The sequence below is a fragment of the Eumetopias jubatus genome, unplaced genomic scaffold (genome assembly GCF_037043125.1).
Source record: "Eumetopias jubatus isolate StellerSeaLion01/CBP00866 unplaced genomic scaffold, mEumJub1_p1.0 scaffold_9, whole genome shotgun sequence".
NCBI lineage: Eukaryota > Metazoa > Chordata > Mammalia > Carnivora > Otariidae > Eumetopias > Eumetopias jubatus.
Genome location: NW_028274815.1, coordinates 45,058,264 through 45,068,521, shown reverse-complemented (window position 1 = coordinate 45,068,521; position 10,258 = coordinate 45,058,264). Strand labels below are relative to the sequence as shown.

Genomic DNA, 10,258 nt, shown 5'->3' with positions numbered 1-10,258 from the left:
GTGAAGTTGTCAACTGTTTTTTTTATAAACTTTTTTTTTAATTTTTAATTTTTTCTTTACAAAAACTTTTTTGGAAATCTAAGTAGTTAAGCTTTTAAAGAATTAATAATATTTCTCTTAAGATTAGTCCAGACTGAATTTTATTTTTTGTCCCATAGAAGCAGTTCAGATTATTCCTGCTGATTTCTCATTTTAGCCATAACTATCACTTAATTTGCTGTTAAGCTATTTTCCCTGAAGGAATTTTTCTTCCATAGCTTTTAGATAAACTCTGACTTACTATTTTCCACTATCACCAACTTCTTTATTAATTTTATTTTCTTCAACTTCACAGCATAATTCTTATCTTTTTAGATTGTTTTCATGAGTTTTTACTCTCTTGTCTTATAGGCAGCAGCTTCATCCTCTTTTCTGCTCTTCATGGCTCTTCAGGCATATTTTTCAGAAACCTAACAACTCTGCCTTTGGAGTAGTCATGTGTATGGTGAAGGAGGTCATAAAAATTGACAGAAGCTGATCACTGTCCTGCTGGAAACCCCACATTTGTTTCTCTTTGCACAGAGGACAGAGTCCACATTTTTGCCCTTGTGCTGCGAGCCCTCCTGAGACCTTCCCCTTCCAGTTCTCACATTCCATCCTCCCCTACACTCTTCTGTGTCCCAGCCACACTGGCCTTTGTGCAGTTTCCCAAATATTATGAGAATATAAACATAATGAGAAAAAATTGTGAGAATTGTGTTTTATAAATTTTATCATTGAGATACATTACTGGAAGTTGAATTTCAGAGACGAACATATGAGAATTAAAATTTTTAACTCAAAAAGTACAGTACCAGCTTACCCTCAAAACAACTGTTTATGCAGAAGAATGAAGAGTGTTTGTTCCCAAAATGGTACTGATGCTCTTTCAGATGTTTTGATCTGGAGCACAATTTGGTGATCTTTTTTAACGTTAGGAGAACCTAGCTTTGAGTTGATTTTTTAAAAATTCCTGAACCCTTTGGCATTATAGCTCCCCAAACTGCCTTCTGATGCCAGTTCTGGTGATGAGTAGGCCAAGGAAGTGGTTATGGGAATGAATGGCTGGAATGGAGAGAAAGAAAAGTCAGAGACCCGGCAGATGGTTCAGAAACAAGGACTTTGAGGTCATCAAGAATAAAGCCAGAGTTAGGGTAGAAAAGAATGGTGCCAGATGCTGAAGGTATCGATGATCTAGGTGGATGGAATCCCAGTATCTTGATAGATCAGGGAGGAGGAGAGGCTGCTGAAGGGAAGCTCACTGGGCATCTGTTTGTATGGGTGTATTCCTTATGTTTTAATTTTCTGTATTTTATGGTATTTTAACATCTTGGTGCCTTGCAAGTCCTGAAGAGACTGTCCTCTCAGGGCTAGCTAATTCCTAAGGATAAGCAGTTTGCCTGGGAGAATGCCTTTCTTACGTATACCAATCACTTCAAAGCCCATATCTGCATCCTTCTCTTTTAACTCACACACCAAGCCCCGACTTTTCCTGCCCCAAATTACCACAGGACCAAGTACCAGACAGCTAGAGACCATGCGTGTAGTTCAGAGCCCGCTGAAATTATCCATTCCTAAACTTACTCAAATTTACCTATCCTGCCTCACCCATGTCTTCCCTTGGAAACCACAGTAAAGGCTCTGGGCCACGCTCTCCTCTCCATCCCCTTCTGCCTCCTGACTAACCCTGCTGCTTCCCCATGTGGACCTATGATGTGAAGAGACATGCCTCCTCCTCTTGGGAACTGTGAGTAATAAAGCTTCTTTCAATGGCATTAACCTGTTTATGTCATGCTTCCCTCACCTCTATGAATTAAATCCCCGGTACATTTACAACAATGAGGAGATACTGTATGTGTCTAACCACAAAGAATCAGGCAGGAAAATTCAATAAAATGGCCTACCGTGCAGTTATTTATACACAGAAACACATTAACATTGAAAACTGGTTTACTATATAAAAAAAACGACAAACAAAACAGGTTGTTTAAAGCAGTGCACATGCTGAACCCAATTTTAAAGAAAAACTTTCAACATACATAGTATGAGATGCAGAAACAGTCTGTCATGAAATATACACCAGGGTGGTTAGAGTGGAATTTTAGATCATTTTTCTTTCTGTCTGTATTTTCCAATTCCTTCCCAGTTGTGATGAATCATTTTGTATAATTCAAAGTCTAGTTCAAAAGTGGTGTTGCTTACCCAACTTTTGACCCTTTGGGGTATTAGAGACTTGGCGGTAGTGTTGACACTACCGCATTGTTCAATGAACAATGCTATGTGAGTTAGCCTTCAACTTTTTTCCTAGAACCCAGTATTTTTTTTTTAAGATTTATTTATTCAGGGCGCCTGGGTGGCTCAGTTGGTTGAGCGACTGCCTTCGGCTCAGGTCATGATCCTGGAGTCCCGGGATCGAGTCCCACATCGGGCTTCCTGCTCAGCAGGGAGTCTGCTTCTCCCTCTGACCCTCTTCCCTCTCGTGCTTTCTATCTCTCATTCTCTCTCTCTCTCAAATAAATAAATAAAATCTTTATTAAAAAAAGATTTATTTATTCATTTTAGAGTGTGCACATGCAAGAGTTGGCAGGGGAGGGGAAGAGAAAGAGACAGAATCTCAAGCAGACTCCCTGCTGAGCACAGAGCCCCACTCAGGGCTTGATTCCATGACACTGAGATCATGACCTGAACTGAAACCAAGAGTCGGATGTTTAACCGAAGAGCCACCCAGGCGCCCCACCAAATATTTTTTGTGTGTGTAGTTGGGCGGGGGAGTGGCTGAGTTTGTCTCTAAACTGAGAATTATGTACATTTTACTGTACACATCAATAGATAACAAAGTATGAGTCATCTATAGTATACTTGGATAACAATTTCTACTTCTTCCCTGAAAACTGATTAAAACCCTTCATTGTGCAGGAGGTGTGTTTCTCGTTGTGTTCTTTTCATCTAGTTTGTAGGATCCTCTTTTGTCCCATGGCAGGTTTTTTTTGTTTTTTTTGTTTTTTGCTTTTTTTCTGTTGCATTTTGTCAGGGCCCCGAATTTCTCTGGTGTATTTTCTCAGCATTCCCTATAAGCATATTCATTTTGGAGATTTGCCTTTATTCCCATATGCTGTGCTCATAATGCTATTTGCCTTATATGTTAACTCCTAATTTTGCTTTTGTCTTTCTGTTCCACCAAATAGCTTTGTTTATCTCGGTGTATAGTACTGTGTGTATTCTGTCTGCCAGCTACATACTTGTTAGAATCGGTGTCCTGTACACCCATGAGAGGAGTATTTTACACTGTTTGTGTTGGTGGGGTCATTCATACTTTGGGTTCAAGCTGAAACGACTTTCCCACTGTTCAGTGTCTCAGAACCACTGCGTGTCTCCCAGGCAGTGGTACATTAGCAATATTTGCTATTATTACCAGGGGCTTGTTACATAGCAGATCAGTCTCCTATATGCAATGCAACCATTATAGATAGTAGAGGAGTTGGTGGCACGTTTTTATTGAATATTGAGGAGAGCTTTAGGTGGTTTTGTTTTATAAATATGCAAGAAATCCTAACTCTCAAAGAACAGGAGAGGATTTAATAAACTGGAATACTACTTGTCACATATGAAGTTTAGAGCACCTTAATGCCTCCCTCTTACTTCCTTATCTACTCTGTAAATTGGAAAAAAAAAATAACAGTTGGCTCAAACAAGAAAAGTTGAAGTGCTATTTGGTTATTTTCTAAAGGTGTGAGCCACTTCTTCATCCTCCTGGTTTTACGGAAGCAGTACAGAGTCTGGTTTTCCAAATACTTGTTAGTTTTGCAGTCTCTTCATTGAAATAACAATTTTTGGTGAATTATGATTTATAGAAACTGCAGTATGTGCCACTGAGGATAGATTTGTTTTATATCCTGTGAATTGTTTTTTATGAATGCAATTTACGTATTTTAAAACCCATATAATTTTCATGTTTCAGCTGACTATATAGTTAAGGTTATATATTTCTTTTTTTTTTTTAAGATTTTATTTATTTATTTATTTGACAGAGAGTGAGACAGTGAGAGAGGGAACACAAGCAGGGGGAGTGGGAGAGGGAGAAGCAGGCTTCCTGCCAAGCAGGGAGCCCGATGCAGGGCTTGATCCCAGGATCCTGGGATCATGACCTGAGCCGAAGGCAGACGCTTAACCGACTGAGCCACCCCAGGCTCCCCAAGGTTATATATTTCTTGATTGTGAAACAATTACAGTGGTTTCAAATGCACATGTTTTTCTTTCAAGTTTAGATCTTTATACTAGAGCGAGGCTAATTTAGTTCCTTTCAATAAAATATTTTAAGGTCTTTTTATTAAAGCAGGAATTAAAATGATTATCATTATGTATTAAAAAACTGCTTAATATAAAAGGAACTCCAAAGAAATTATAATCACTCTGTAAAATTGAAAGTAGAAAGCACTTAAAAATTCATGAGTATAAAATAAAATATGCCTAAATAAAAATTGTGTGCAGAGCCAATTTGTAGTTTAGAACAAAACTTAGAATGTTGTGTGTGCATTTAAGCAGTTTTCCAAAACAGAAAATTCTAATTTAAAAAAATAGCCCCAAAGTAATGATAAATATATTTTCTCTAATTAATCAATAAATGTCTAATGAGAATCAATAGTGTGTTCACTACTATGCTTTTGGTTTGCTGTTCACCTATGGAGGTGAATCCTTCGAACTTGTGGTGGTAGGTGCAATGTAAAATCCAATTCATGTGGCCTAAGGTATGGCACACAGTTAAGGGTTATCATAGTGAATATGAGTAGTATTTCTCAACAAGATCACTCTTGGCATTTTGGGTGGGGGTATCCTTTGTTGTGTAGAACTTTAACATTGCACAGCATTAAACCTTGGTTCTGTAGAACTTCAGGATGATCAGGACATCCAGAATGGCCCCTGGAAAATATTTCTCAGTGATACAGCTCCTAGCTGAGATCTGCTGGTATAGAACAGGGGCTGGAAAACTTTTTTCTGTGATGAGCCAGATACTAAATATTTTCAGTTTTGTGGGCTATGTGGTCTCTGTTAAAACTACTCAGCTCGGCTGTTACAGCAGGAAAGCAACCACAGACAATCAAAAAAAGAGTGGCTGTGTTCCAATAAAGTTTTATTTACAAAAGTAGTTCACGGGCAGATTTAGCCTGCCAGTTATAGTTTGCCATCCCCTTCATTTGTAGGGCAAGTCCACGGATTTCAACACAAGGAGAGCTTTTTTGAAATAATCAGTAGTATTTTATCCATCAGAAGGATTTTGGCTGCAAATAATATCAAATCATATCTACTATTTCAAAGACAGGATGGTTTCAGTCTTGGTTAATTGAATGTATTACTGTCATAAAAGACCAAAGTACCTTCCTTCTTCCTCTTTGTATCCTCAGCTGTTGTTATTATCTCCCCTCATTGTCACAAATGGATGCAATAGTGTCATGTGTAGTTATAATAGTGGACGGGGGGAATAACATATCTGCCTATTCTCCAGGAAGACTTTTCCCAGAAGTCCCCGGCTAACTTGGACCTTCACATATTTGTTATGGGATAATTATAATTCTCTTTCCTGGGCTGGAGAAAGATCCAGACCTAACACAAACCTGTGGATACATGATAATTTGAATGAATTGAGATTGTGTTTAAGAGAAAGAGCAGTAGGCTTTGAGGGGGTTAGTGGAGGAAGATATCTGTGAGATGTGGTATTTTCCATATTAATTATCTTCTATTTTAAATATAATTCTGTCTTCAGTGTTACTTGAGAGGCCATTTGTTTTCCTCTGTTTCCCATCTAGTCAAAGGAGCATTTTGTGCTTGCCTGTCTTTGGTCAGAGGAGAGGGAGGAGCGTGGACCAAGGTCCATTGATGACAGATAATTTCTCCCCAGTATTGAAGAGCCAGTATAAAGCCATGCTGTCCTGTTGTGAGATCAGTAATACCAGTGTGAGAAACACGGTATTTAAATTTAGTTAAAAAGCTTACTTGGTAGTCCTTAAGGGACTTCTTAACTTAAATAAGCCCCCCAATAATCATATATAGTTAGTAGATAATCTTGTTTGTATTATAAGAGCTGAAACATTGAAAAGCATTCTCATGGAAATGTTATAATTATTTATTTTAGTGCTAAAGGGAATACAGAAGACCATCTGGTTCTTTCAGGCCTGTGAAGGTGCTGCCCTATAATTTCAGATGAAGCAGGTGATTTGCCAAGAGAATCATTTGGGTGGCTGGAAAGTAAAAATATAACTAGAAACTGTTTTTTCTCACTTGTGTGCTGTGTTCCTTGCATTACATCATGGCATTCCTGAAGCAAAGTGCCAGCTTAAAAGACCTTATGCTTGTCAGTAAGAATGGCTGTAATTCAAGTTCTGAATTTTTTTCCTGGAGCTCTTCCTGAATTTTGAGCTCTTTAAGCTGTCAGTATAGGGGTTGAACAAATACCATTAGATGTACTTATGTTTACTTTAGTGACTTTTGAAGAATGACACTGTAGTATCTCATGGGTAAATTTGTTCAAGAGACCTTGTTTTGTATTTCCTTCTCATCACATCAGCTGGGAAGTGGTTGCCTTTTGTATGCCAATCATTTACTTATGCGTATATTAAAAAAAATACTAAATTCACAATCCTTGCCTCAAGGAGCTAAACATTCTACTGTGAAAGAGACAAATGAGTGAACAATTAAGTAGAGTGTGATTTATAGCCCAGTAGAGGGAAGCAAATGTACTCTGAGAGCAAATGTGGGTCTGAGCACATCAAGAAATGAACCCTGAGTTGAGTCTCAAAGGATAACTGAGACTAAATCAAGTTAAGAAAACAGGGAAGGAGTTTTTTGCAGATGGAGTGACATGAGCAAAGGCTTAGAGGTATCAGAGAATATGGAATGTTTGGAGAATAGCTAGCAGTTCAAATCTAGAGTTCAGAAAGACTGAAGATGGATGCCAAGTAATAAGTCTATACTGGAGGACAATAAGTATAACTGGAACTTTATCCTTAGACAATGGGAGTCATCACAGGCTTTTCAACCCAGAGTGACATGATGTAATTTATATTTTGGAAAAACCACAAAGGCTGAAGAACCGAGAAGGGATTCAAGGGGGCTAAGACTAAGGACAATGTGATAGTCAAGAGGCTGTTTCAGTGACCTAAAGAAGAAATGATGAGAGCCTTGATTAAGACAGTGGGGATAGAGGAAAAAAGAAGTGATGTTTATGAAATATGGGAGATAGAACTATTTTAGACTTGAGCTTTTAGATACAGGAGGTAAGAAAAAGGAAAGGAATAAAAAATGACTTCTCCATTTTTGACAGGGCTTGATAGATGGTGGTTCTGTTCACTGACATATGACTATAGGAGTTGGACCAATTTGGCAGGGGGAGAATGAGTTCACTTTGAAGTGTCTGGAAACCTAGTAATTGATTGCATATAGGAGGCTGGAACTCAGGCAAGAATCCTGAGCTAGAGAAATAGAGTTGGGAGTTTTCAGCATCATGTAAGCCACTGACATGAATGAGGCCACCCAGAGACTGTGTGTAGAAAAGGGAGAGACTAAGAACAAAATGCCAAGAGGGTAGAGAAAGAGCAGGGGAGAGTGGTGTTCTTGAAGCCAAGGAAAGAGAAGAGTAATAATCCTATTAAATACTGCTGAGAGGTCCAATAAGGTAAGAACTGAAAAGGGATCACTAGATCTTTTGAGGTGATATATTTATTTTTATTTAGATAAGAAATATCTAATCATTATGTAAGTTGAAATATATATGTATATATACACACATATATATGGTGAAAACATATACATATATATATAAATTATGTATAATTTAAGAATTGCCCTAAATCCCATCGCTGAGCATAACTACTGCTAAAATTTTGATGTATATCTTTCCAGACTTTTTCTATATGCAAATATATTCTCTATATCCAGATATGTCTATATATAACAAAATGAGTTCCTACTATAAAAATATGAAGCACTGCATGAATTTGCTTATCATTCTTGCCCAGAGACCATGATAATCTTCTCCACATCTTTCCAATTTTAGTATATAAGCTGGAGAAGCACATGTTGTCCATTGAATTAAGCAACTAGAAGATCATTTGTAACTTTGCAAGGCTAATTTCAGTGGAATGGTGAGGGCAGTAGCCAGATTGTTGTGGGACGGGGAATGGGTAGGTAGTGAGAAAACGGAAAAAGCATCCTAGACCACCCTTTCCAGAAGCCAGGCTGTAAAGGGACAGGAAGTACAGAATGCCAGGAGAGGAAGGGGATGGAGGGGGTGTTTTTGTTTGATTTCTGGCTTGAGGGGGGTTTTGTTTTTGTTTTTTGCTTGGGTAAGACTTTTCACTGACTTGAAGGAACCAGAAAAGGGGGATAAATTGAGGATACAAAGGAGAGGTTGTGATTCATGGAGTGATTGATGCCTTAGAAGGCAGGAAAAGATGAGATGTAGGTAGGAAGGTGGAAACAGGCCCCATCTTATTATTATAAGGCAATTAGGCCTTATAATTGCCTTATTAGGCAATTGGGAAGGAGATGAGAGTGGAAAAAGATGTTGAATAGCTTGCAGATGGTTACCTGAGGTGATTCTGGTCACCTTAGAATGAAATGGCTTATACTCACATGTATTCAGTTATTTGCTGAAGACTTTTGGGTCATGCATGAAACAGAGAACTGCCATATTGGATCAGATCCATCATCAGTTCACTTGTATCCTGAGAGTGGTGCCAAGAGATGAATGTTAGAACGGTCTCATTTTCTCTGACAAACTGAAAGGTCAGGAACATCCCCCAAATGTTTTAGTTACCTTTTATAATCTATTTGGGATTTATTATCCCTATATTTCTGGGAAGCTACTTGAAGATATATTTTCTTAACTTGTCTGCCCCCTGAGACTTAACTACCTGAAAAGTAAAGTATTGAACCTAGGGAAGTTGCATTGCATGTTGGGAAAAAAAAAACCCCACAGATTTGGAACAAATCTTGGTTAAAATTCTATTAACCTTGGGAAAATGACTGAACATCTTGTGCTTTAGTGCCCTTATCTGTAAAATGGGGATGTGATCATACTGACCTCAGAGCACTGAGACAGTGTAAAGTGGTATATGTGAAGTACCTGAATTACAGCTGCTCAGTGTAGGTGTTCAGCATGTCCTGGTGACCTCACACGTTGCTCTCTTGCACACATCTTGTCTCTCTCAGTGATCAAGGGCTCCCGTTCAGCCCAGCACACCAGGATTTGATGATCGGAACATAAAACTATAAATAATGATAATAAACTTTGGCCAGTGGCCAGGAGTTTTCAATGAAATCTTTGCTGTTGTGAAATTAGGAACTAAATGGGAAGAACTACCTTGCTATGTGCAGACTTAACAGAAACCCATATGCATTTCCTAAATGCCATTGTACATTTTATTTCTGTATTTACAAAAACATATCACCTGAGGTATTTTTTGGTTCGTAAGCACATAGTTATGCTTCTGACCAGAAGTTTGGTTTATTGTATCTGTTTTTCACATATGATTTTATCAACAAGTGTAACAAGGTGATTTATCAGGGGGCATATATGCTGAATACCACAGGTGCTCAGCTATCAAATCTTGCTACAAAAGAATTCTAAGCAAATATGATTGTTGTACGTGTTATGACTTTTCAAGACTGACAGTTCAATAGAAAGGGGCAAGGATAACAATGAAGAAGAATTATCTCCCATTTTTGACAGTTCCCACTGGATGCACAGCACTCTGTTTACATTAGACCTGGTGAATAAGCCACTTCCGCTTGGGAGACTGAAAGAGGCGGGGGGGGGGGGGGGGGGGGCAGTAGAAGGCTTCGCTAATTTCTGAGTTTCTGCATCTTAATTCCTTATTGACTCACCAGCACGTGTACAGATTTAACTTTGACTTTTAAAATAAAATGTAGTAACTCACTAGAGCTTACTTAAAAAATACAAGTCCTTGAGTACTAAGCAAGTATTCTTATAATCACTTAATTTAAAATAGCTCTTACCTAAGCTCTTACCTGCATTTATTTTTTTATATCATATCTTAATATTATGATTACTTTGTTTTCTTGACTATCCTTGAGTTGCTGGATGCTTTTTCATAATCTGGCGCATTTTTGTTTTGAGCACTTTTCTGGCAGCAAATCAAAAAGGGACTGATTATTTCCCCATTTTTCTGCTGCACAGACTATTCAATATTAATCCATCGGTATGTACAAAATTTAGAGGTGCTGT

The 10,258-nt window shown here is 38.1% G+C and overlaps 1 non-coding gene across 1 annotated transcript; it reads right to left on the bottom strand.

Moving 5' to 3' along the window:
* Window positions 1–7,982: 7,982 nt before the first annotated feature.
* Window positions 7,983–8,085, bottom strand: LOC114223520 (U6 spliceosomal RNA). The gene has a single exon (XR_003612174.1). It is a non-coding gene; the product is annotated as a U6 spliceosomal RNA (small nuclear RNA).
* Window positions 8,086–10,258: the final 2,173 nt, after the last annotated feature.